General features: G+C 37.4%; 1 protein-coding gene across 3 annotated transcripts in view; it reads right to left on the bottom strand.

The window, feature by feature from the left end:
* Positions 1 to 26,982, bottom strand: part of drd2b (dopamine receptor D2b) — a 247,899-nt gene extending 220,917 nt beyond the window's left edge. For 2 of the 3 annotated variants that reach the window (XR_007438092.1, XM_007245240.4), the window contains exon 1: positions 26,692 to 26,980. The gene's annotated coding sequence lies outside the window, so the exon portion shown is untranslated. Of the gene's footprint in view, positions 1 to 26,691 lie in introns of all 3 variants that reach the window. The other variant, XM_007245241.4, reaches the window with a different exon arrangement.
* Positions 26,983 to 27,967: the final 985 nt, after the last annotated feature.

The raw sequence follows: 27,967 nt of genomic DNA on the forward strand, positions 1-27,967 counted from the left end.
CAAAAATAGAGCTTCCACACAGACAGATTTTAATATAAGAGCCATATTGTTTCCAGTAACTACAGCATCTCAATCAGAAAGGAGAGCAGTTCAATTGGGACTTGAGGGCAGGCAGCCTTCATCCAAAGCAGATAATGCTCCTCTCCTGCAGCCCCCGGGTGACTCAAGGGCTTGTCCTGGGCTTGTGGTTGCATCACAAAGCAGCAGCTAACTGAGGGAACCTCTCACTCCCTCCTACTGTCTCCCTCCTCTCTCTCTCTCTCTCTCTCTCTCTTTCTCTCTCTCTTTCTCTCTCTCTCTTCCTGCCAATACGGTCAAATCTGCCAGTTGCGCCCGAGGCTAGCAGAGCGCTGGCTCTGCCTGGCTGACGCCCCTGCTCTGTCTCATCTCATTTGTGAGCAGGGAAGCCTGTGAGGAGGCGAGGAGAAGAGAAGATGAAAAGAGAAGAAGAAAAGGGAAGAGAAGATAAGAGATGATAAAGCAAACATACTAAATAAAATGAGAAACATTCTGAAGAGTGGAAATAGGAAAAGAAATACAAATGATTAAAAAGTAAAATAAGAGAAAAATACACTTAAAAAAGAAGAGAAGAGTAGAGAAGAGGAAATAAAAACATCATTTCAGAGGGAAAGAGAAGAGAACAGAAAAAATAATGAGAATGAAAGTGAGAACAGATCAGAAAAGAGAAGATGAAAGAATGATAAAATAGAATAAAACAAGAGAAGATAAAAAATGTGAAAATAAAAGAAAAAAAGGGAAATAAAATGATGGAATATGAGACAAATAAATGGGAGACAAAAAAGTAAAATATGAGAGGCAAAAGAAAGAAGTGAGGAACAGAAATTTAAACGAGGGAAAAAGAGAAAGGAAAAGAAGAAATGAATGGAGAAAAGATATGAAAAGAGAAGATGAGATGAGGATAAGAATAACAGAATCAATTAGAAGAGGAAAAGAAAACAGGACAGAAAACAGACAAGAAAGAAGAGACAAGTAGAGAAGAATAATAGAGCAACAGAAAATAAAACAGGAAGAACAGTAATTAAGAGAAATGAGAAGAGAACTGAAGGAAAACATAAACATAAAACTAAAGAGAAGAGAAGATAAGAGCAAAGAAATTAAAAGAAAACTAAAGAGAAGAGAAGAGAAGAGAAGAGAAAACTAAAGAGAAGAGAAATTAAAAGAAAACTAAAGAGAAGAGAAGAGAAGAGAAGAAAAAACTAAAGAGAAGAGAAGAGAAATTAACAGAAAACTAAAGAGGAGAAATTAAAAGAAAACTAAAGATAAGAGAAGAGAAGAGAAAAGAAGAGAAGAGATGAGATGAGAAGAGAAGAAAAAACTAAAGGGAAGAGAAATTAAAAGAAAACTAAAGAGAAGAGAAAAGAAGAGAAGACAAGAGAAGAGGAATTAATAGAAAACTGAAGATAAGCGAAGGGAAGAGAAGAGAAGTGAAGAGAAGAGAAATTAACAGAAAACTAAAGAGAGGAGAAATTAAATGAAAACTAAAGAGAAGAGAAGAGAAGAGAAGAGAAATTAACAGAAAACTAAAGAGAGGAGAAATTAAAAGAAAACTAAACAGAAGAGAAGAAAAGAGAAGAGGAGAGAAGAGGAGAGAAGAGAAGAAAAAACTAAAGAGAAGAGAAATTAAAAGAAAACTAAAGAGAAGAGAAGAGAAGAGATGAGAAGAGAAATTAACAGAAAACTAAAGAGAGGAGAAATTAAAAGAAAACTAAAGAGAAGAGAAAAGAAGAGAAGACAAGAGAAGAGGAATTAATAGAAAACTGAAGAGAAGAGAAGAGAAGAGAAGAGAAGAGGAATTCATAGAAAACTGAAGAGAAGAGAAAAAAGAGGAGAAATTAAAAGAAAACTAAAGAGAAGAGAAGAGAAGAGAAGAGGAATTAATAGAAAACTGAAGAGAAGAGAAGAGAAGAGAAGAGAAGAGAGAAAAGAGAGGAGAAATTAAAAGAAAACTAAAGAGAAGAGAATAGAAGAGAAGAGGAATTAATAGAAAACTGAAGAGAAGAGAAGAGAAGAGGAATTAATAGAAAACTGAAGAGAAGAGAAAAAAGAGGAGAAATTAAAAGAAAACTAAAGAGAAGAGAATAGAAGAGAAGAGGAATTAATAGAAAACTGAAGAGAAGAGAAGAGAAGAGAAGAGAAGAGGAATTAATAGAAAACTGAAGAGAAGAGAAGAGAACAGAACAGAAGAGAAAAGAAGAGAACAGAAGAGAACAGAAGAGAAGAGGCAGTTCTTTGGAGGTGTTCTGCAGTAAGAGTAGATGTCCATGTCAGTGGCTTTTTTCACTCAGGGACCAGCAGAAAGGCCATGAGACGTTCTGTCTGTCTGGTCACTCCAAAGCACACATGTAGGACTTTTTCCCCAGTTTTAATGACCAGATATCTTCCCCAGGGCTGGGCTGCCTTTTGAAGGGAGAGGCTGTTTCTCTCAGCAGCAGCAGTAGCAGCAGCAGAAACACTGTATGTTCTACCCCGTGGAGAAATGTCAAAGGCTAGGGTGGGCAATTATCGATCAGGACAATTGCTATTGGGAAAGTCAGTGGTCAAAAACAGGTCCATTCTGCTGAACTGGAGAACACATTCAGAAGTGTTCTGTCTTTTAGCAGCAGAAGAGCCTCAAGAAAGATAATTGTAATGGATGCTAATTCATTACTAAGGGCAAATCTTGTAAGATGTGTGGCAGTTCTGAAAAGATAAAAATAAATCAGTGGTTCTGTCTTTTACTCTCTTGTTCAACAAAATGTACCCCAGCAGGGCAGAGGGAATTTCTGCAATATGGCTCCAATCAGAGCTCCATCACACTGCTACACTGTGAAATGTGTCAGACCAATGACACTCCATCAACGTGAATCAAAACTAATCTGACCAACTGACAGACTAACCAGGACAAGGGACATTTCCAACAAAACAGTGCCTGGACAACATCACTGAACTGCTGACACTTCTATACACAACATAATGAAAACATGCTTGAGTTTATGTGGGATTCTTTTTTTTTGGCCAGTAGAGAAGATAATATATATTTGGGGTGTAACAGTACAGGAAATTCACTGTTCGGTTCACACCTCGGTATAGACCCCACGGTTTGGTGTGTTTTCGGTACATATTCAGTAAGGTTGGTGGGAAAAATAAAGAGGCTGGGCATTCTGTATAGCCTCACCTTTATTAACTTCATAATAACAATGGAACAGCATTATGATCATGTTTTGTTTTTTGGGATGGAATGTTGTTTTAAATGCTTGAAACCAGGGTTCTCTCCTTCTGTCATCATGAGAGGCTCCATCTTTTGGATCTTGTTGGAACAAACAAACAATGAACCTGATTGTGTCGCTTTATTAAGAACGAAAACAACAGCGTTACTTTAACTGATTAAACTACAATTATTTTCCTAAGCATGTTTCTAGAGAGAGAGAGAGAAAGTGAAAGAGAGAGAGAGAAAGAGAGAAAGAGAGATACACAGTATGATCGCCTGAGTTCATACTGGAAAGCGACAGGCGTACATTCATTTCCTATGGCAGCGCAGCGACAGTGTGTGAACAGTCTGAATCTGTGTTTCTGCGCTCTCTGCCTTTGTGCTTCAACGTCCAGTCAGAGCTAAACTTCTCAGGGCAGGCTAGGTCAGTAGCGAGATGCTAATAGCAACAGTGCTACAGCTACACTTTCCGGGTTACGTTCCTTGGTTCTACAAGTCTCCTATAGACTGCCCGTGTACCATGTATTCTGCACGTGTTTGTGCAAACCAGAGACTGTAAAAAAGATGGACGCTGTGTCACCGGTCCCATTCATTCAATGAAAATGAAGCCAAAATATTCCTCCATGTTGGTGATCCTGAAACCCGAGTCTGCGCAGTAGAGACCAGAGGAGGGAGAAAGACTGTGGAGAGACAGCCTACTCATTTAAATAACCCCGCCCCTGAGGGCTGCCTCCGCAGAGCTCACACAGTCTATGGTCCCACCCATACAGTCATTGGTCCCACCCCGGCTAGGTGTAACCCAGCCCTTTTACAATAACCACACCTTTTTGAATAGAGCTGAATAACGTTTTAAAAAACAAATTCTGTGGGAATATAAAATTTTTACATTATGAGCAGAGGTTACACTAGCTGTTCACTGTACACTTACAGTATATTGGAAAAAAACGTGATTAAAAGTTGTCTGTTTTCCCATTGAAACCTAAGAGAATGGGTGGGGTTACACAGCTTTCTGCAACCAAACCATTTTACTCTAATTCTAACATAGACAACACACAAGGTATTTAATAAAAAAAGAAATAAAAATACTGAATAGTTTCGTTTCATTGACGGTGAAATAGGTATGAATCTGCAAACCAGCACAATTGTGTGAATTGGAACACAGACCTACAGAGTGCACTCTTATGATCTTACAATCTTATATATAAAACAACTTTTAAAAATGCTTTACCCACCAAAATAAGCTGTTTCTAGGAGAGATAAGTGTGTAGACTAATCCAAGGCAGGGCACATCAGAAAACCAAGTATTTGCATCTACTCAAAATTAGCAAGAATCGTGCATTTAAAGTGGGGCTCAAAGCTTCCCGCATCCCAGCAGCAGAGCGTGCACTGCTTCACGGAGGTATTTTGCTGTTAACTGTTGAGCTTTTATTTCCTTTGTAACTACATTCAAGAACACCCTTTTACTCTCCCATAAATTTATATTAGGCTTACACATTAATTCTCTGAAAAGGATCATTGTTTTTAGAGTTATATCATGCTATTAATGTCCTACATGTTACAACTACATTTGGTCACATCTTAAAACATTCTGTGGTCCATGTGTTCATATTCTGTTATGAACAGAAGCTGCAGTGGATTTTGGAGCTAGTATGCCACTGCTCTGCATCTAACTAAACCATAGTTGTCATGGACCTGTGATTTTTGTTGGAGCACAGTCCTCTAGTTTTGTGTTTTGAGTACAGGTGGAGTGTTCCCACATGCCACAATAAACCAAACCACAAAAACCTTTATATGTCTGCCCCAGACAAGGTAGCAGTGCCCTGACAATTTTTGTACCAAATTAGGTTCCAGGATAATATAAAGCTACATAACTTTTCTATGCTCTTTCTACAAGCACAGTCTTCTTAAAAAAAGGGAAGGAATAATGATCAATAAGGTGTAGCTTCTTTTTTGGGTAATTGAGCTAACGCACACTGATTCAATTAACTGGTGTTAATTAAGGAAAATCTGAATTTGATCATATCATACGCAATAATATCGGCAACATTTTTGAATATCGTGAACGATATTATACCCTAAAATATTGTGCCATATCACCCACCCCTAATTATAAAATCATGGTACTACTTTTTTTGCTGTTTACTGTTCTCATCTCTCATTATGTATCTACTAGAGACAGATTATATCTGTCCAGTATCATTTATTTTACTTTAATTCTGGATATATGGAGATGGATATGGAGTGCATTATTAGTATTATGACATTCTGGATCATTGACTTCTGTTAAAAATCTAATACAATTCTTGTATTCTTTAATATCTCAGTTAATGCTGTGCCTTATTATATCGTATGCAATAATACAATTTTATTTTTATTATTGCGAAAAAATACTATAAAATATCAGACTATTATTTTAGGGCCAAATCGCCGAACCCTAATTCCAACCTCCAAATTCATTTGATTGTATAGGGTTTTGTCAATAGCTTATCTGCCATTGTACATGAATAGGACATTCAGTAGAAAAAAAAATAGAACCAATAAATTAGCATCAAAATAAACAGAATGGAGATTTTACTCTAGCTCTTTGCATTTAGCAGAATTATGTTTTCAGCCATTTGCAATATTTTGATAAATGTCACCAACCTGCACAAGCAGTAACCTATCTAAAGAAGACTGTAACCTCTGTGCACCCCAACAACATCCACCCCACAACTGGGAGCACAAACGAAACCGACAGTTAGTGATAGTGAAATTATACACCATCACAGTGTCTGTAACACTACTCTTTATAGAACCTGCAGAGAGTTTTTTTTTAAATGTTGACATGAAACAAGCATGACAACAAGCATGACAACGGCTCAGGCTGGAGTTTGCTTTTACTTTCCTGAGATTACAAAGCATCAAAGATTCTTTAAGTGGCTCACAGAGCAGAGCACAGGCTTTGAATTCAAGATGATTTACTGTAGTGGTGTGTAATTCAGCGGAAAGTTAGGAGTTTCGAAAGGGTGAAATTTGTAGGATGTGTTCAGGCCCACAGCAGAAGGGTCTGTTTTCCCCAGCAACTCAATTGAGCCACAAAGCATGAAAGTCCAGATCAATATCAATCCCCAAACAGCAAGTATAAACAAAAGCCGCACTTTCAGAGGAGAGGATGACCATGAGATTTAAGCTCCACACTGAGACTGAAATTGCATTGCAGATTCCCCCTTGTGACTCTTGATCTACGCAACCTTCTGGGTAAGTCAGTTCACTTTTTAAAGTGATAAGACCTATTCACAACAAGTTTTACTTTTTGGACAAAACAAAACTATGTATTTTAACCATAGTGGAACCTTTGCACCAATTCTGATGCGCTTTTGACTTCTGTGCTCTGTTAAAGCGGAAAACTCCATGGAAATATATGTATATAAACTCTATAGTTTATATACATATACAGTATTTACACTCTTTCTGTTTCGTTGCTCCCTGTCCGCTTCTTTTGCTCTCTAATTCCCTTCTTCACACAAGCCGTCATTAGAGCAGGAAAGCTATAATCTGCTTTGTGGACGTGAACAGACAAGGATGCAACTTCTATAATATTTTATCAGTCCCACAATAGGGAAATTCACAAACCTAGACCTTAAAACAGCTCCAGCAATTCTTTTATTCTTTTAATCTGTTATTCCCAAGCCTTGCAGTTCTGCTCTGTCATATATTTATTTTAACCTCAGTGTGTTAAGTGGGGCTGGGTATGGAAATTCAACCCCAAAAATGCATCAACCGAAATGTCTCGGTACTACCGAGTACCAAAAGGTCTAAAAAATGTAGTTCCTGTTTTTAATACTTTGCATGAAACATGTATATATGAGCCAAACGCAGAGAGCACGGTAAAAACAACCCCCACGGCACCCTGAGCACATACAAAAACGCATATCATTCAAGCTGTCCACACACCACCGCTGCGCTGAAATCTCTCAGGCTCTCGCACTGTCTGTCTCTCTCGCTTGCTCTGTCTCTCTCTTTCAATATTATAATGCAGTACAAATTGATCTAGTCTGCCAGACCTAAACCAAACTACACTATTATTACTGTCCCCTCACAATAATACTGGGAAATTTCAGCATTAAAACTTTGTTTTCATTTCATTTAATTTTTAAGTGATTGACAACACTAATATAATGAAATGTTGCCAAACATATGCTGATATCCCTTAAAAGAACTTTAACATTGAAATGCTCCAGTAATATGCTCAATGCTTAGAGAAAATATTTGTAGTTTAAGCAGTTAAAGTAATGATGTTATTTTTGTTCTTAATAAAGCTCCACAGTCATGCTCATTGTTTTTGTTCCAACAAGATCCAAAAGTGACAGTGACAGTATGAGAATGAGATTATTTGTCCCTACTCTTATGATAAATAGATCCTTTGTGTAAGAATAATTATCACTTTTTGTATTTTTTGTTTGCAATTTTTGAAAAAAGGCATCGAAAAAAGTACAGTTTCAAGGTCCTGTACCGGTACAATAACCAGACCTAATGTTAAGCCATATAAGCTATAAAATGATATGTTTCCATACAACACAGAAAATAGAGTTGGCTCCAAATAAAAAAAAATGCAGCATCACAATACACAAGTTTATGACTTGGTTCTGAAATACACCATTAATATAGAAGTGTTCACTTTCAAAATGGACACTCGGCTTGATGTGAAACGATTTTAAGTGCTGGAAAAGGTTATTAAACCCTATAATGGTATAAAACCCTATTTGCACTTTGTGTGACTTTTATGAACCAATAAAACAATGGGATTGTTCCTGTAGTGGAATGATCCTGCCAAGTCAGATGCATATTTTTTTTTGTCTTTAGTGCTTTGTAGACCGTGCTAGAAACTTCACTGCTCTCATAAATTACCCTCTGCCACACCAGTGCTCATTAGCGAGTGAAGCTATAGTTAGCAGTTCTTTGTGGACATAAACAGACTAGGATGCACAAACATTATGTTCTTCTCAGTCCTTCCCAAGCCTTTCAGCTCCTCTCCACCATATACAGTATTCACTTTATCCTCCACATTTTTATAGTCAGCGTGTTCTTTCTGTATATTTAAGCCTTTGTATTTCATGCTATAAAACAAGATAAGCTGTTCTTCTGACAGCTTGATACTAGCTTAATTTGCATTGGTCTGCAAACATGGCAAAATAGCTTCTATTGGTCAGCCAGAATTTAATGCTTGCATGTAAAAAATGTAGAAAATCGCGGAGGCTTTATATAGAAACAGTTTAAAACGTCATACCCATCTCTGTTCCATTTCTAGATGCTCTTTACTGAAACTCAACATGAATGGATCAGATGAGGCAGCTCACCAATGTACATGTAAATGTAGATAGTGTGCAATCATCTCAACAAAGGCTTGCTCAAATGATGAGATATGCTCAATTAGATGTGAACTGACTTGAGGAGTTATCATACGCTGATGACTCTCATTATCCTAATCCACACACAATCAGTTTTTAATTATGTGTCTCATTTGTGGAGAGGCCCTTATCTGCCAAGTATATCCACACAGCAGAGTGTGACAGTCCACCATTACACACATCGTCTCCACTGTTTATCCCAAGTAGATTAGGTTTCCATTCCCTTCAATATTAATCCTTTTCAATGGAAACAGGTGTGTCAAATTTTGGCGTTCTGCATAAACGGACTGCTGAGAAAAGGGTCATTGCGGAGGTGCTAAGCCCTGCCGGATGACGGAAGAAGGGAAGTGCCGCTCCAAGCGGGTTGATAGAGTATGCCCCCTTAAACGCATTGTCAACTCCTATCCAAAAGTGAATGACAAGCCTTGGGGAGATTAGAGTGCTCGTATTTCTTTAGCTGTCTGCCTTGTCAGCTCCCGCAGACGCACGGCTGAGAAAACACAGAGACATACACAGCAGTAATAGTCAAGAGCAACCTTTAAAATTCCTGCTCCAAAAAAAAAAAGATGAGAAAAAAAGGCCTTACAGTGCTTTAAAAGAGCACTTATAAATCACACCACCGCTTGATATAACTATACAAGTCCAGCGGGGTCAAAAACATTGCCTTTTCAAATAAGCTGACATTTAAAACTCAGGAGGAGGGCTTCACTATTAAAGCAGGATGTTCTGCATGAAAAAAAATACTGATTTATGACTCAAAGAGTGAAAACTGGGCTCTACCTTCTTGCATCCAACAAAAGAAGATGAACAAATTGCTATGGATGGAGCATCTTTTATATCGCCATCAGATGTAGGCTTCTCCCGAGATCATTCTACCTCCAGCAAATGATTTCATCATGCACCATCATGTGTCTTACATCTGAAAAAGTGGGGTGGCCCTGCATGAATACAATCAGATCCTGTAGACATGACATACATATCATATCATATGAAACAGCAAGACTTCATTTTAGATTGAGGCTCCCTTTATGGATGCTAGGTACCACTGTGTCCTTCCAACTCCCACCTTAGCCTGAATAAAAATTGCAGGCTTTGCTTTGTTTAATTCTCTGTCGGGTTTTGTTTTATCTGGCTCATGTAAAACCCGCTTATTCCATTCCGGGACACGGGGGAGCTGGAGCCAATTCTGCCAGCCATCGGGCGGAAGGCATGATACACCCTGGACAGGCCGACAGTCCATTGCAGTGCAGACAGACAAACAGACACATACACATCTAGGGACAATTTTGAGCATCTCCAATTCACATAAAAAGACAGGTGGGAAGAAACCGGAGCACCTGGAGGAAACCCACATGGACACAGCAAGAACGTCCAAACTCCACACAGAAAGAATCTTCCCCCCCCACCCCCACCCCTCCACAGCCGGGAAGCGAACCCTTCTTGCCAAGAAACCACAGCACTACCGACCTTTGCCACCATGCTACCCTATGAACAAATCAGCAAATTATAAATGGACACTGAAAAATTATATAGATGAGATAAAACAAAAAAAAAATTTTTTTTTACAGTATGACTGTTTACCAGTTTAAGAACTATTGCTCCATCCAACCATTGTGGTACCTTTAGCCTATCAACAGCATTCAGCAAGTAATCCAGCTCAGAATAACAATTAGCATCACAGCATACACACTCCAACACTGCCAAGGCCGTCTGCGGTGTCTGATAGCATTGTGGCTTTTGCTGCCTTCAATCACACACAGAAGCTTGTGTTTTGTATTTTGGAACGATGGAATGATTTTCAAAAACAACAAAAACACCTGCTTTTTTACTTTACTTGTTTTTCTGCTTTGAGAAATTGCTGAAATAACAAAAAAGATGCGGAGCTTTTAGACTTCAAATAATGCAAAGAAAATAAGTTCATATTCATAAAGTTTAAAAGTCCAGAAATCAATATTTGGTGGAATAAACTAGGTTTTTAATCACAATTTTCAAGCATCTTGATGTGTTCTCCTTCATCAGTCTTGCACACTGCTTTTGAATACATTTTTTGCCACTCTTGGTGCAAAAATTCAAGCAGTACAGCTTGGTTTGATGGCTTGTGATCATCCATCTTCCTCTTAATTATATTCCAGAAGTTTTCACTTTGGTAAAATCAAAGAAACTCATCATTTTTAAGGAATATAATTTTTTTTTCCAGAGCTGTATATTTGATCTTTCATGTGTGCATGAGAGTAAACTATTAAAAGTACACTGTAGTTGTTGTTATATCAGTGTTATGTATTGACACATCCCCCAACTCATAAAGTTCATTTTACAACTGTGTAATTGTAAGTATTCTGTAAATAAGTACAAACAGTGCACCTTTCACATCACCATTTCCACATAGATCATTCTATCTTCGGCAGATGATTTTTTCATGCTCCATCATGTGACTTATATCTGAAAATGGGCTGTTCCTGCACAAATACATGAAGAAGATCACAGCATTGACTTCTATTTATCTGCAAAGCTCTTCCATTCTGAAACACTGTCAAATGTTTCAGAGATGACTTTCTCTGGAAATCCTCTCTGGCCCTGCTGACCTTGGGGAAACGGCTTTTAGTCACTAAGCACCTCAATGCTAGATTGAATTTCAGGGCGCTTGTCACCTACACACCCTTGTGACCCTTAATGCATTTTAAACTGCTGATAAGAGAACTGGGCACCGGAGCATGGTTCTGATAGCAGTGTGTCTGTGTGTTGTGCTGATGCTTGTATTTAGTGTCAGGTGCCTTGTTTTGTATGGCACATATTTTATACAAAAGGTATCTGCTGTTAGGTGCAGTGCTGTAATATATAGTAGTTATAACCATATTGCAGTATTCATGTTGTAAAACATTAGGAAAAGCTGAAATGCACCATTAAATAAACATATATTTTAGTTAAAAGTTCCCTGAGATGTTTTCTTTGAGGAGAAGAACACAATTAACTCATGGGTTTGATACTTAGGCTATCTAGCCTGTCACGTTTAGGACTTTACGTAAGGGCAAAAAAGGTGCTTTACTAATGTTTAAAAAGTATTTATGCAATTTATGTAGATGCAACCTTTATGCGATACATAATTTCATTGTGTTGCTTTTGAGTCAAAATACTACACTAATATGTAATAACAATATTTAACCCTTTGAACCCTAGGCTGTTTTGGTTTGTTTTTCTTTGTTTTTTTTTTTCAGTTCCTCTTTCAGGTCTTATAATACAGTAATTATATCAGACACATGAGCCATGAGCTGTTTCACTCCAGAAGCCATACAGCTGCTCAAAAATGTAATCATTTAAAATGTAAAAGGAAGCAGAATTGTTATATTTTGCTGGAACTGGTCATGTTTTGGTCAAAATTTTACCAAGCGCCTGTTTTTTTTTACTTATTTGTGAATGAATAGACTTTAACTATATTCACACCTAAGATATATTTTCAAAAATTATTAGACTAGAGTGTATATGAGTTGAAAGCATAAGAATATTGATGATAGTTCATTACAGGGCTTATTACTTTGACAAAATACATGAACAGCATTTTTCTTGATAATCACACCTCTAGGATACATGTAGATTATTAAAAACCTGACACTCAGAGCAGCCTATACCACTGAGTATTTTAAAACTATTGAGTAAAATAAAAACTATATAAAGTAGTGCGCACACCATACCTAGCTTTAGTTTGAGTGCAGGTAGTTTCACACTTTTTCTGTGGACACTTTTCAGTCATTTACTAATATTATTTGGTTCGAAACATCATATAAATATGTTTAAAGCACTAAAGGTAAATAATATTGGTTGAGGAAGGAGATCTCACTTAGGTGTTTTTCTCAATGGGTTTCTTGTAGAGGCTTTACCACACTGCAATGTTATTACTATTTTTAGAAAGAATAAGTTCCGCCCTTTCTAACCATATATGGATTATGTTTATGTGTTTAGGGGTCCTGAGTAATAAAGCTGAGAACAAAAGGTGCGATTTTGTAGGGTTCTAAGGGTTAATGTTTGATAAATGGTTTTGATAAAATGGTTCACTTCAGGCTGTTGCTAAATTTCTGCTTTTGTAATCCAGGTGGTTCTCTATGGTGTTTCCAGCTGTTTGAAATGGACTTGCTAAGCGGTGGTTAAATTGATACAACAGTATCCCAGGTGATTGCTATGGTGATTCCTTAGTGGCTAACTAGCAGGTGGCTGCTATGGTGGTGCAAAGTGGCCTCTATATGTTTTAAACCGTTGCTATGGTGTTGCTAGGTTTTTGCTAAATGGTTTTATGGTATGGAATATGTTTTTCCTAAGTGGTTAATAGGTAATCGCCATGACACTGCTTAGTGGTTGATATGATTTCTCAGGTGGGTGCTATGGTTTCCAAGTTGGTTGCCATAGTGTTCCTAAGTAACATTACAAGGATCACACAATCAGATTGAAGGTAAAACAGTGTTAATATTGTAAAAGTGTGCAACAAGATACATGGAGAAAAATCCGGCAGAATATTGAAGAAGAAGAAGAAGAAGAAGAAGAAGAAGAAGAAGAAGAAGAAGAAGAAATGCATTACACTGTGTCCCCATAATAATTAATTAAACTAATCATCGGATATAACTGTTTTTGTAGGCTCCAGAATGTACTTTAGAATGTCTTTTAAATAATAAATTCCAGTATTTATGTAGTAATACTACTGTTGTTTCTTAAAATGTATTTATGTTGTTTTGCTAAATTATGTGTATAGTGTATTAGTGGGATGTTGTGCTTTCAAGTGGAACCACCTGTAATGGAGAGGCTCTTAATCTCTTAAGCCTCTCTTGAAGAGCTCTCTTGATAAAAAACGCTTGTCTAAAGTCTCTATCAGAAACTGTGAAAAATTTTACACCACAGATTATCTACAGCTGCTCACTGTTTCAACATATTTGCACTCACTTAATTTGTATTAGCATCAATATAATTTATCAAAGCAATATTATATATATCATTCTTCTCTTAAAATGACAACTTCAATCATGCTGATGCTATATTTGTTATGTAAACGGAAGAACAGTGTCCAGGCCCGTCACAATCACTATTTTTATTTGGATGATGAACTGTCCATGTCATTTTATGGTAATAAGACCATTTTATGCCATTGGTATAATGGCAATAGAGTAGCATGATCATGCAATTACAATTTTAATCATTACAATTATTCAGATGTTGGATTCAGATAACTGACAATTTTAAAAGTTGAAGTATCTTAAATAAATAGAACATAATTGAATTAAAACACTGGTTTTAAGAAAACTTGTCATCTCAAAGTAGTACCCTGATGTCGTAATTTGGGGTGGGTGATATGGCACAATATTTCAGGGTATAATATCATTCACGATATTCAAAAATGTTGGTGATATGGCACACCCCTAATGGGCTGTCATTGCTAAAAAACAAAATGGTTTATTATGATGTCAGGAGAAACTAATGAGGTTATCTCTATATTTTGTATAATACGTCAATATAGTCTAGTGTGGCTTAAATGTGGCTCATATTTCAACACCAGTACTACTAATATTTTGAGTTTTTCTTGGCTAAACCCTTTAATACCTTAAGTGTTTAAATCTAAACACATTGATTTACAAAGTGAATGGAAGGCACATTATTGCTGCATCCCTGTAGAGATAAAACTTAAATAATCCTGGAAAATCCTGTAGAATTTCTAAAAATCCTAATTAGATCACCCCCACAGTGTAAATGCCATAAACGATTGTGATTATTTCCAGCAATGCCACAACTGCCACATAGCTTGCTCCTTTCTATGTCCGTGCACAGCACGCTCCATTGGCGCTGTCTGTGCATTGTTGTGCTGTGTGAACAACAGTGTGGCACCACAGAGCACTCTCAGCACGCTTCATGTGGTTCGCTGGAGCGCTCGTTTTGTTAGCGCTGACCAAAAGGACAAGTCTTGATTTGACAGCAGAAGGAACCCCGAGATATGGAACACATCCTTTCATCCTTTTGAAGAGACCAAAACTGCAGGAATCACAATCTACTAGAGTATAGCTGCTTGCGTGGAGGGAAACATGACATATTCTTCAGGCTTCAAGTCTTTAAACCGTGGAAAATATATAGAGTTAATCAGCATTTCATAAATATTTATATTCTTAGGTAGTTATAAAATGTTATGTATAAAAACTAAATGCACATAAATCTGGCAGCAGACATTTGTTTTTTTATTTCAGAAAAGTACACAATTTATATTAAAAATAAGGAAATTAAAAATGTATAAATACATAAATTACCAAGACTCTCTGCACTACAATAAGTTTTCATCAAACTAAAAACCATAATAAATAAAATATCCCCTCCTCTACTAACAGCTGAGGTATTGAAAAAAAATCCCCATCTTGCTTCAATGAGCTAAAGGTCATAAATAACTCAAGAAGAGGCCTTTTAAGGTGAGAGTGCTTGATTAAAGGTCTTTGCCATCTAATGGGTGCAAATTAGTGACCACTGAACCTATTTTTATTCTAAAGAGAAAATCATTCTCCCATGCATTTAATTATTTAATACACACAGCCAAAATGCCAAAAGTTATGGGAGAGCAGTATGTAACATATCATAAAGATCTCAAAACAAGCATTAAAATCACATCCACATTTGATGCAGGAGGCCCCACACCAGGGGTGTAACATATCGTATCGTACGCAATAATATCGCCAACATTTTTGAATATCGTGAATGATATTATACCCTGAAATTTCGTGCTATATCACCCACCCCTAATTCTGCACATCAGGGTACTAATGTTTTTGCTGTTTTTAGCAATAGATACATTCACACTGTTCCCATTTCCCATTATATATCTACTAGAGATCTGTTCAGTATCATTAATTCTACTTTAATCCTGGATATATGGAGATATTTGTAAAGCATTATTAGTATCCTGACATTCTGGATCATTGACTTCTGTTACAAATCTGATAAAATGATTGTATTTTTTAATATCTCAGTTAGGGGTGTGCCATATCATATCATATGCAATAACAAAATTTAATTTTCATTTTGTTGCAGTAGTGTATTCTTGTATTTTTCAGTGTTTTGTCATATTACCAAGAATATCGTTATCACAAAAATACCATGAAATGCATGAAATATCGTGATATTATTTTAGGGCCATATCACCCACCCCTACCCCACGCGCATGTCCTACAGATCTGTGCAGCATTCTTTAGCCTCTTTAGCTGGTCTGGGATATCATACTAGTTACTTTCCTTTGTCAGTGAATAATACAACTGATGTGATAATCAAGTTGATTACTGTGCTGTCATGTCTTGCAGAACAGATCAAAACTAAAAATGTGCTCGTCATATTGAGAAAATGAACACAATTGTATTTTTTATTTTGTCCAAAGCTGCCCCCGATCTCGTTTATTTTTTTTTCATTTACCATCACAGAGATATTTTTAAATATGATATTTTATACAGTCTTAAACTCTCTTCATTATATATAATTTTTTTTTGTAATTGAAAAAGTAATAATCTGCATTATTACACTCTATTTTCAGTCCAATTCAAAGTTAATAACTCTACAGTTCTGCAGGTGCTTTTTTTTAATCAGGTGCTTTGTATGTTTTTTGTATTTTTTTCAAACTGAGTGATTTACACTTCAAGCTCTGATATTAGAAGTTTTATTGGCTGTACTTGAGCACGATTTTCTGTTCTGATAAAAACTACAGCAAGCCTTCAAACTTCACATATCTTCTCTCTTCAGCTCAGTTCTCAGACTTAACTTCAGATGTTCATGCACAGCTAAACATCACAGTTATTTCAAATGAGAGCAGTTTTGACCACAGAATGTCTTCTGTCATCATGAATAATAAATTAATAAATTAATTTATGTTCCTCTGAAGTTCGTACTCTTGTAGTTACAGAACATGCTTTATTCTGCATGTGAGATGTTTTTATATAAATAAAAAATGATAAAAGGGGAAAGATAAATATGAAAGTAATACAAAATATAACATCTGTGAATGCTTTAAAAAAATCATAATTGTAAAGCAACTAATGTTATTCTGTAATGGTCATGTGTTACCATTATAGAAAGCCTCACAACTGTACCCACACGAATAACGAAAAATGTATGGTCTAAAATGATCTTTGAAATGAATGTTTTAGCAATATTTTGCTTTGCTTTATTTCTGGGGTAAAATAAGTATACATCATTTACTATGTGTTTAAGTAATAAAAACTAACCATGTGGGAACGTTTTGGGACAGGAGCAAGAAATTAAATACAAAAAGAAGGTCCTGTGTTCTAGACTTGTGTATATTTATGTGCAATTTAACATGGATTAATGGCAGAGAGGGCATTTTTTTACATAGCTGTAAATCTTTCCAGCTTATACTAGACCTAAAGGGCCTTGTGGCTCAAACTTACTTCGAAACGCTCCAGAGTTCGGTGTGACCAGATTGACAAAAGCACCTTTCTTGGGTCTCAGTGCAATCGTTTTAGTCTGGATACTAGTGTGAAGAATGTATTCACATGTGCCCAAACAAATCAGATTTAACTGGACTAAAATGTGCAGATGTGAAAAATTCTCTTAAGACATACAAAAAAGCCCAGGGGGGCAGGAGTAAATACAAGGTAACTGCATGGTCTTCATCCACATGGTTGGGCACGTGCTTGTAAACGATGAAAGCTGTGCATCTCAGTCCAGCACAATTTAGCACAGATATGGACAACTGAAAATGGACAAGAGACAGCGCGCGGGTGGGGGCGGGGTTGGTGGTGTCACGGGCCCTGCATTGTTTTATATCGCAATATATATCGTCAAAAAGGACATTTGCTTTGTAATTTTTTTTCCAATATCGTGCAGCCCTAGTACACTTATTGTGGCCAAACGTACATCAGGAAATCTGCCCAGTCTTTTTTTCCATTTGTTTTGGTTATCAAAAACCCTAGTGTGAATGCTAAAATGGACCCAAAGTATAATGCAGCTATGTATCAATTTCGTCTTTTTCACAGAATTACAAGGGAACGCAATGACAGATGCAATTTTCTCCAGCTGTACAACAAACTAGACTAATTTGAAATGCCATGATAGGGTACCTGAACTCAGAAAAGAAAAATAAGAGATCTTACAGGAGAATAATACAGTGTAATTTTCTTTAGAGCCAATCTTACTCTGATTCTGTCAGCAAAAACATTATTAGATTTACCAACAATGAAAGATGTGGTTTCTATGGCAATGGCAGTGCAAAATATCACAAGGGCGACTAGATTAATGTGACACAATACAGGTTAGTATTTCCTTCGTATAACTCTATAATAGTCACAATCACTTTTCAGACAGAGCTAAATTCGTGGTACAATCCATGAGGAGTTTGAATAGCCTATCTCTCCAACACCTGTTTTATTTGCACTTTTTTTGTTTCAAACAGCAGACCGCCCAGAACTGAAATTGTCAAAGACAGTTTGTAACCCTTCTGCACAAGGGAGATTTTTCTGCTGCCCTCAGATCCCTGTTGACCATTAACTAGAAAGGTTGGATTTTTCAAGCATTCAAGGATTTTTACTCTTTCACACACAGAATTTTCTCAGTGTAGGAATGTTTTTAATACTGTATTAGGTCTTCTGTGTTTATTAGGTAAGTTAATGTGTAAACCCACCCCAAATATTGGTGGGTTTCCTGCTCTTTTGGCACCCAGACAAATAAATGTTAGAGCTTAGTGTGAAGGGCTGGGCAGAAAGAGTCTTTTTATGCTTCATATGTTGCTGCAGTGACCAACAGGAGCATCAAATTTCAGAAACTCACAGCCCATCCACTACGTAATAGACTGGAAACAGTAAAAGTGTGAATAATCAGCAGAAAATAGCCTTTTTGTTTGTGAAAATGTTAAAGGGTGTATTAATTTTGTTGTTGAGTTTAGTCACACTTTAATACTATGAAATGTAAAATTTGTTTATGGACTGGGTTATCTAAATTTTAAAAATGTAGTCCTGATATAGATATGAAAAATTAATGGTTTGAAATGTGAAAAAATGTATAGGCTATATCACTATGGAAAAAAATAAGAGAACACTCAAAAATTATGAGTTAGTTTGATTTTACCAATTTGAAAACCTCTGGAATATCTGGAAAATCTAAAGGGAGATGCATGATCACAAGCCAACAAACCAAGATGAACTGCTTGCAGTTATCCAAAAGCAGTGTGTAAGACTGGTGGAGGAGAACATGCCAAGATACATGAAAACTGTGATTAAAAACCAGACTTATTCCACCAAATGTTGATTTCTGAACTTTGTTTGATGTTTCATGTATGAACTTTGCATTATTTGAGGTCTGAAAGTTCTGAATCTTTTTTGTTATTTCAGCCATTTCTCATTTTCTGCAAATACATGCTGTAAATGACAATTTTTATTTGTCCGTAGTTTATAGAATAAAACCACAATGTTCTTTTTACTCAAACACATATCTATAAATAGCAAAATCAGAGAAACTGATTCTCTCGGTCTCTTCATTTTTTCCAGAGCTGTATGTTGGCAATTTAGTTCAAATAATGGTTACACAAGAGGCAACTGGAGTGGCAGATAGGTTACATGGAGTGCATAATTAATATTTGACATTTTGGATCATTGACTACTGACTACTTTTGGCTTAAATTCCTGTAGATTAAAATTAAAATTAGATTAAAATTACAATACATATTGGGAGCATTGTTTTTAATTGTTAAGCCCTAATAGTACAGATTTTTCACCTGGACATAAGTGTATGACTTATGACTATTCTACACATACCCTTTGACAATTTGGTATACTATAGGAATTCAAACTAATATTATGCACACACAGGCCAGAGACAGATTCCCATAAATTGCCTCATTCAATATTTAACACCATTATAATATAGGAAACTGTCTTTTTCTAAACAAGAGAGACACAGAGTCATGAATATGTACTGTAAAAAGTGTCCATATAGTCCAATATACTGTAAATAGCTTGAGCTATGCTCCTGTGCTATATAGCCCTAACAAAAAAAAGGCTGTCATGAGCCAAGGCTCCCGTTATAGATTCCCCCTAATATTCTCTGTGGACTCATTCTAATGCATTCAAGGCTTCCATGAAAGAAGGGCACTTTAACATGATGAGCCACACTGAGCATCAACATGCCAACCTTGCGTGAGCTGGGCCAGGGCAGCGCAGCGGTGGTTGTGTGTCATCCACTGCATTATCCAGCGTTCTAGTTCTGTCTGTTCCAGCAATCTCTCACTCTCAGCCAGCCATTAGGGAAAGTGTGGACCGGCTGCTTCTTGGAGAGCAGAGGAGCACTGTAACAAGCCTCCAATGAGCTCATTAAGGCTGTGTGCCATGGCGGTCTCCTAACAACCGGTGATGCCTCTGTCCCGCCCCTTTGCCTGCCTCGCTCTCTCACAAGCGCTGTGCCGCACGATCCATCTGGAGTCATAACTCTAGCTCGTCCTCCCCTGGCAAACGCTGGATGGGGTAGGAGATAGCCGGCGGTGTGATGTAGTGGCCCTGGCGACTTCCTGCTTGACGCTCTATTGGATTTTTTCTTCTGCCTTCTGGACATATGCTGGTCTTTCTGACCCCTGCTGTTGTTTCACAATGGTGCTCTCTGAGCGTCTCACTGGTATAGATGGAAGGATATTAAGTGCCGGGCAGTATTGAAAAATGTAGCACAGCAGGGTATTGCGATGTTTTTCAGATTTGAAACATCTGCATTAATCAAGTTAATAAAGTCATTCTCGTGTGATAAATTTTTGATATTGTAAAAATTAAAAGAAACTGAAATCTCCATTTTCAGTTTATCAGAGTAGGCACTAGCCACAAGCTAAAATGTTAGCCCTGGGCTAATATGCTGCTGACATTGAGGTAGGGGTGGTTCAAATGATGATAGGATTTCACATTGAACTTGTTTTAAACATCAAGTCACATACATAACAAGTGTTTGGGATACTACATATTGCTTCTGTGGACATACAGCAAGTACAGGCTATAATCTGGCTCATTATTATCAAAGGATTAGATACATTGAATAAAGTTTGCATTATTGATGATAATCACCCACTATTCTCAAGCACTAGAAAATGCAATATTTAATGACTCTGTAACTCTGCTTTTGAGGAGTGTGCTTTCCCCTGTGTTAAATTCTTAGGTAAAAAAGGCAATTTTTTCAAAGAAGGAAAGATCTGCCCTTTTTTGTGAGCTTGCTTGTTTAACTTTCTTTCACACTTGGGGACATTATTACTTCGGTCTGTTCCACACACAAACTGAAAGGCTTCTACTAACCTCAACTAATAGCTTGTATTGACTGGAATGTTTTCTTATATTTTGCTTGCATTAAAGTTATACCCAGGAGAGAAATGTTGAAAGGTGGCAAAGAATGCATTTACTAAATATTTTAAGCTGTTCTTTGATGTACAAATAGTAAGTATATGACTTTGGCTGGACAGCCATTAAAACTTGTTTTCTTAAAATAAAACACAGTGTTTTTTAATGGTTGACTTCTGAAAAAAATAGATGAGATCTACTTTACCGGCTATTGTGTAACGGCAGTGTTGCATTGCATAGCCAGCTTTGATTAATTTTCATATATATTCCAGAGTTATCGCCAGTCAGCTTTTAGCTTAGCACAGACACGAACTCACTTCCAAAACAATTAACCATCTTTCTTTTAGTAATTTTGAGTTTCCCTTCTTACATGTATTTAGCTCAAGTATGAGGGTGCTTTCAAAACTCTCTTATTTGGGCTGGATGAGTATTAAGGGTGCCATGAACTTCAGTTCTGGCCTTAGGTCCTTAAGTGCGCACAAGATAATAAAAATGTATTTGCTATGGTTAACTTTTAGCCTAGAATAAATACCCACTCGCCTTAAACAATGACTTAAGCCTCTTCATTTACCAAGTTTGAGTTCCCTTTCCTGCAAAAGTCTCAAGGCTTGTTTAGCAACTGATTATCCCAGAGCTAAAACAGTCTAATAGTGATGCGCTGCTTCTTTCAGAAAACTAACTATAAAAATCTCCCATATTATTACATTGCTTTTCAACTGCAAACAGAGCTATCAATATTAACCAGATTTTCTTGTTTTATTTCGATTTTTCAATACCATGTGTACACTTAACTTGCTTAAACTGCTTGTTAACAATGGGCTAATTAATTTATCAAACATAATGCTATTACCTATAAACCACTCAACAGCAAAAATCAGCAAATTCATCACCTAGCACCACTCTTAACCTCATGCATCCTAAGACATTCCTTCCTAAGTGTCTCCATGGAAGAGATGGATAGAAATGTATCCAACTGACGCATGTGCTACGTATATCACACTATTAGCGCATGAGTTTTATTGCCTCCATTAATCAGAGGCTTCAAAAAACAAGCACCCATGCTAGCTGTGTGTTTTTTCATGTCAGGTGTGCTCCTGAAAGGTCAGTATCAAGAGTGATTACAGCACGGTGATTTACCAGCACACCAGAAACAAATTGCTGTTATCTGTGACCACATTCATTCTGCTCTGTGATTAAATTTTAGCCCATAAAGCCACAACAACCATGCTAACAAGAAACAGAGGCAGCGGCAGCGACAGCAGCTCACAGTGTGCCGTTCAGCACCCTTCTCGCAAAATTTCTCCGAGCAAGCTGGGCTCACACAGCCGCTTTAATCCCTCATAATCACTTACACGACCCAAAACTTCAGTCGGGTATCGAGCAGACTTACGTCTGGAGCTAGAACACTTCCAAACTGTTCTCACGCAGCCACAGCACCCACTGGTGCATGCATATTTTGAGGACACCTTTTATTTACGCATATGATTACGATCTGGAGTTAGTCACGGTCTGAAGCGCCTGCAAATTCTGCAATGTCTGCAAGGCAGAACTGCACAGTGGGCCTGGGGATGAGGAGCAGAAATAACTGCATAGCTAAAAGGCATCGTGGGTCAAACACATTAAAATCAGTCTGTGCTCTGCAGAAGCTGGGTGAAGTACCAGTCAAGTTCTTTGCTAGCGGGTGCAAACAGGGGGCATATGATATAAATGTAATCCTGCCTGACGTGACTAGACCTGTTGAACACAGAAGTGGTGCAGTATCTGACAACAGCTTGTGATTTTCTGTCTAACAGTTTTACAATAGGTGGCTTATTAAACATGTGAAGTGCGGCTGGAAACGCTCATTATTTATGTTGCACCATTCAAAGGTGAGGTCAGGTTCTCAAAGCTTTTCAATAATTATGACTATTCTAAATATTCTACACCAAACGAGGTGCTAATTTACTCCAACCTGTCAAATGTATTATGCTATATCTAGGGGTTGATATAAGAATTGTGGGCCATGGGTGATATCCAGCATAGTTTTATGTTTATATTATTAGGAACAGGATAACAAATGACAACAAACGTGTAAGTTAAAGTAGTTCTAAGTGGGGGTGGGCGATATGGCCCTAAAATAATATCACAATATTTAATGGTATTTTCGCGATAACGATGCTCTTGGTGATATGACAAAACACTAGTTCAAGAATACTGATATGTTAAAAATACAAGAATTTCATGATACTAATAATGCACTCCATATATCTGCATATATCCAGAACTGAAGTAAAACAAAGGATACTGGACAGATATAATCTGTCTCTAGTAGATATATAATGAGAAATAGGAACAGTGTGAATTTTTCTTTTGCTAAAAACAGCAAAAAAGTAATACCCTGATGTAATAATTAGGGGTGGGTGATATGGCACAATATTTAAGGATAAAATATTGTTCACGATATTCAAAAATGTTGGCAATATTATTGTGTATGATACGATATGGCACACCCCTATTTCTAAGTAAGAATAAGTATGTCTTATTCTTGGTAGAAGTAGAAATCATGCTTTGTGCCCCGCCTCATGGAGGCCACCCTCATTTCTGGACAACACGAGAGATATAAAATCAGCACTGAAAATGACTAAATAATTAGTAATATTACATAATTTGACAAAAATATGGGTTACACAGTGTTACGTACTTTAACAAGTCCAAGGTAGCAACAATTCTGAGATGCTTTTTTTACTACAACACTTCTACTAAGACTTTGGATCACAATAATTTTAAAGCTGTTAGATGTGAAGCAGCTACCTAATTATCTTATAATACATATATGCCACAGTATATGTTGATAAAAACAAATATATTTTATAAAAAATACTTATTCACTGGAGACATATGCGCACAGCATGTAATCTAGGTGGGATACATATGGTCACTCTACTGGGAAATGAGAAGGGAGATTTTAAAAGTATTAGAGTCATAATTGTTGTCAGATACTGCCAGTCACAATCATTACCACCCACAGCTCTGTCCACTGTGGGTGGTAATGCCCACTGTGACATATTCTTGATGCACATCTGACACTGTGGATGACAATGAGGAATGTACAATTTCCATCTATCTGGCACCCACTTTCAGACTTCACCCAAAAACCATGACATGAATACAATGGTCAGTGTTCAATCACAACTTCTACAGGCGTGGGCAATCCCAAACTATTGTGTGGTCAATTTACATAGTGATGTGCCAAGACTTTTGGCATGCCAGTATACTCACACAGTACAACAGAGTCATTATTTTCCCATTGCAGGGTAAGCCATGATATGGTACTCTAGAGCAAAAGGGCCCAGTTAAAGGACTAGCACCTTATTGGACCTGGGTATTAAATCCACAACCCTGTAATTAATAACCCAGTGCTCAAACCACTGAGCCATGATTGCCCCTGCTCTTTTTGGCTATGCGTCAACTCTCAGAGTCCCCTAAATCGAGCAGATTCACACCCACACATCCCGCCTACAATGTTACAGATAATACAGAGACTGTCATCAGTGGTAAACAGAATTGGAGTACTTTTTTGCTTTTTTTAGACAAATACAAATCATAGGTAATTAACTGTCTACAGAAGTCATTTTTGGGAAATCGTATTGTTATTTCTTACAGTTTTAACTAATAAACCAATCTCTGCTAAATAATGTAGTAAAATGTACAAAAAGCAACATAACACATGAAAAACCTCAATTAAAATAATTAGAGAATTGATTATAATAAATTGACAAACCATAATATTTGTCAGTGACCGAATATAATTTCACTCCAGTAATTCTCAGATCAGTGTATTGTTAATATAATGATCTGTTACAATGTAAAACATCAGTTAACACCATTGTGATTCCACAAGCCCAGTTTCATCATCTCAATTCTGGAAGAAAAACACAGAAGACCATCCAACTGTGCAGGTGCAACATGATAAGTTCATGTGCAACCAATCAATACCTTTTTGATGTAGGACAAAGCAACATTAAAAATACAAAGAACAAGCCCATCCTGTGCATTGTAACAAATGGAAAGCAATAAAAGCAGCTGTTCAATTGTTTACAGGTCCTTCATTAATTATTGACCATCACTCTCAACTTGCAATCTCCTCACACTGAGGGCTTCCCATCAATCAAGCTCGAGGCTGTGATCTCTAAAACGGTGCGTGTCATTTGATTAAAAATTGTCTGATGTGTCGACCTGAAGGGAGGTTTTCTTAGGTTGGCACAAATATTGAATGTTGTTGTCATCACCCACCATTTGGCACAGAAGTGCGAAACGTACAGCTGGAATGTGGCCATCATTGCCGTTCCAGCTGCACCTATCAAAAGGTGATGGACTTGCTGTCATGTGAGGAAAATCAGTGGTCAGGGAGCAAAATTGGACGGGAGAGAAAGCCCGTCTGATACCGAAAAGGTCAAGTAATAGCCATTGTTTTTGAAAGCTACATCCGGACCGCACGTCAGCCGGTATTAATCGTTGGTTTTGGTTGTTGACATTTAAAGCCTGAAATATGCTTTATGTCTGCATGTTTTAGACAGACATTGATACGCACTCCACTGAAGAGATGTCTGAATTCTGAGTGACCTTTCATGCAGTTTAAGATTGTTTCAATCCAACAAAGGGCTCTTGACTTTCAGCAATTACACACTGAATAAGTGGCAATGGAGGATAATCCACTGTCATTAGCCTTTGCCAATTATGTATTTCTAAGTATCTTCTGAGGTCTCAGGCTAGACTAGTTAACACTGACCCCTCTCTGAAACCAAGGGGGTGAGAAAAAGAGAGAGAGAGAGAGAGAGAGAGAGAGAGAGAGAGAGAGAGAGAAAGAATAGAAAAAGAAAAGGAAGAAAAGATGTGGGTTAAAAATGGAAAATGTTAGAAAATCTCAAGTGTTGGAAAGAAAAGTACATCTGAAAAGAGCGGCTCCCCTGAACCTTAGAGTAAAATGACATTTAGAGACTTATCAAGACATAAAAATCTGGACATTTCTTTCATTAATACTGAAGAGACTTGCACACCAGCTCAGGATTTGGTCCAGCAGCTCAGATACCATCATATAATCTCTGCCACACAAAAACCTTATTTTCAAAATGCCAGTTTTCAGAAAAAGGAAAAAAACATCTTAACTTTTTTGAATGAAAGAGAATGTGAAGCAAATAGTCATTTAGAATCATTTATGTTAATCCATTTAGCATTTTGCAGTTTGGAATTTTGACTCAATGAAAAGAACAACTCCCAGATCCACATTATGAGAAAAAAAATTAAAAACCTGAAAAAATGGAAAACCAAGTTTTTTTTGCATGACAGCAAAAATATTAATTTAAGCACTTTTATCTAAAATTTAGCTATATTCACATTATAAGGCAGCATATAACATTTAAACTGACATTTGTAGCTCATAGCATTACTGTAACATGTAAATAAAAAGGTAACGTTACACGAGCGTTAGCATTGTAGCTAATTCCAGACCCAAGTTAGAAATGGCTTTAAATTGATTTAAATAACTTAATTAATAATGAATTAGTTTTTTAGCAGCAAAACTCAACACTGCACTTAGTTAATTAATTCTTACTTGTGGGAATAATACAGAAAAAAAAGTCTTTCAGGTTAAGTTAGTCAGTTTTTTTATCCATTAGCATGCCTCAACATGTCCACTTTTACCTCAGCTCAGTTTTACCTCAGCTCATGTTTAGTCATGTATTTGCATATATCCGCTATATATCTCTGTAAATTTTGGAATATCATCATGTCTTACCTTCAAGCCATAGGATTAGAGGAGTGTGTGGTGTGTGTCCGGTCTCTCCGGGCGGCTCTCCCGTGGTTTACATCCTTAATCTCCGCTCGCTCGCGCTGCCCATCCTCTCTCTCCTCACACTGACCGCGGCGGGAACGCTCGTCCAGCGGCGCCAAACCGAGCGGACCGAGCGCGAGACCCGCGTTAACTTCAGAACACACTTCTCAACTCAGATACAGAAACACTGCTCACCAACATGACCCGCAGCCCGCCTCTTACAGCGAGACTCAGCACAGAGAGAGACTCTCAGCACAGAGAGAGACTCAGCACAGAGAGAGACTCAGCACAGAGAGAGACTCTCAGCACAGAAAGAGACTCTCAGCACAGAGAGACACTCAGCACAGAGAAAGAGCCTGGATACGGAGGCTGGAGCTGTGCAGATGCTACTTCAACTGATTCCAACTTGTGAGTGAATCACTGACAGGAGCCAAAACAGCAGCAGCAGAGCGCAGGTAGAGGAGGGGGCGGGGCCTGAGAGAGAGAGAGAGAGAGAGAGAGAGAGAGAGAGAGAGAGAGAGAGAGAGGAAAGAGAGGGAAAATGAGAGAGAGAGAGAGGGGAAGAGAGAGAGACAGAAAAAAAGACAGAGAGAGAAAGGGGCGAGAATAAGAAGACGTGAGAGTGTAAGTGAGAGACGCGAGCAAGGAGAGCAAATGAGAGAGAGTAAGCGAAGGAAAGATAAATAAATAAATAAATAAGGAGAAAGAGAGAAAGGGAGGGAAAAAGAAAGGCAGAAAATGGGAGAGAAAAAGTTGACAGAGACAGATAAGGAAGAGGGTAAATGAGAGACGCGAGAGTGTTAGAGATGGGAGCAAGCAGAGCAAATGAGAGATAGAGTGAGAGAAAAAAGACAAATAAAGAACAAAAGAAACAGGACAGAAGAAAGTGATAGAGAGAGAATGATGAGAAGAATACAGAGAGATAGAGTGAGAGAAAGAAACAAATAAAGAACAAAAGAAACAGGACAGAAGAAAGTGATAGAGAGAGAATGATGAGAAGAATAGAGAGATAGAGAAAGAGAATAAGGTGACAGAGACAGATAGGAGAGAGTGCAAGTGAGAGACGCGAGATAGTGGAGGAGAGAGATGGTAGCAAGGAGAGCAAATGAGAGATAGAGTGAGAGAAAGTAAGATAAATAAATAAAGAAACAGAACAGAGGATTGGGGAAGAGAAACAGGAGAAAGATAAAGAATACAGAGAGAGGTAGAAAGATATGGAAAGGGGGGAGAGAGAGAGGGA

Source organism: Astyanax mexicanus, chromosome 1, assembly GCF_023375975.1.
Source record: "Astyanax mexicanus isolate ESR-SI-001 chromosome 1, AstMex3_surface, whole genome shotgun sequence".
Taxonomy (NCBI): domain Eukaryota; kingdom Metazoa; phylum Chordata; class Actinopteri; order Characiformes; family Acestrorhamphidae; genus Astyanax; species Astyanax mexicanus.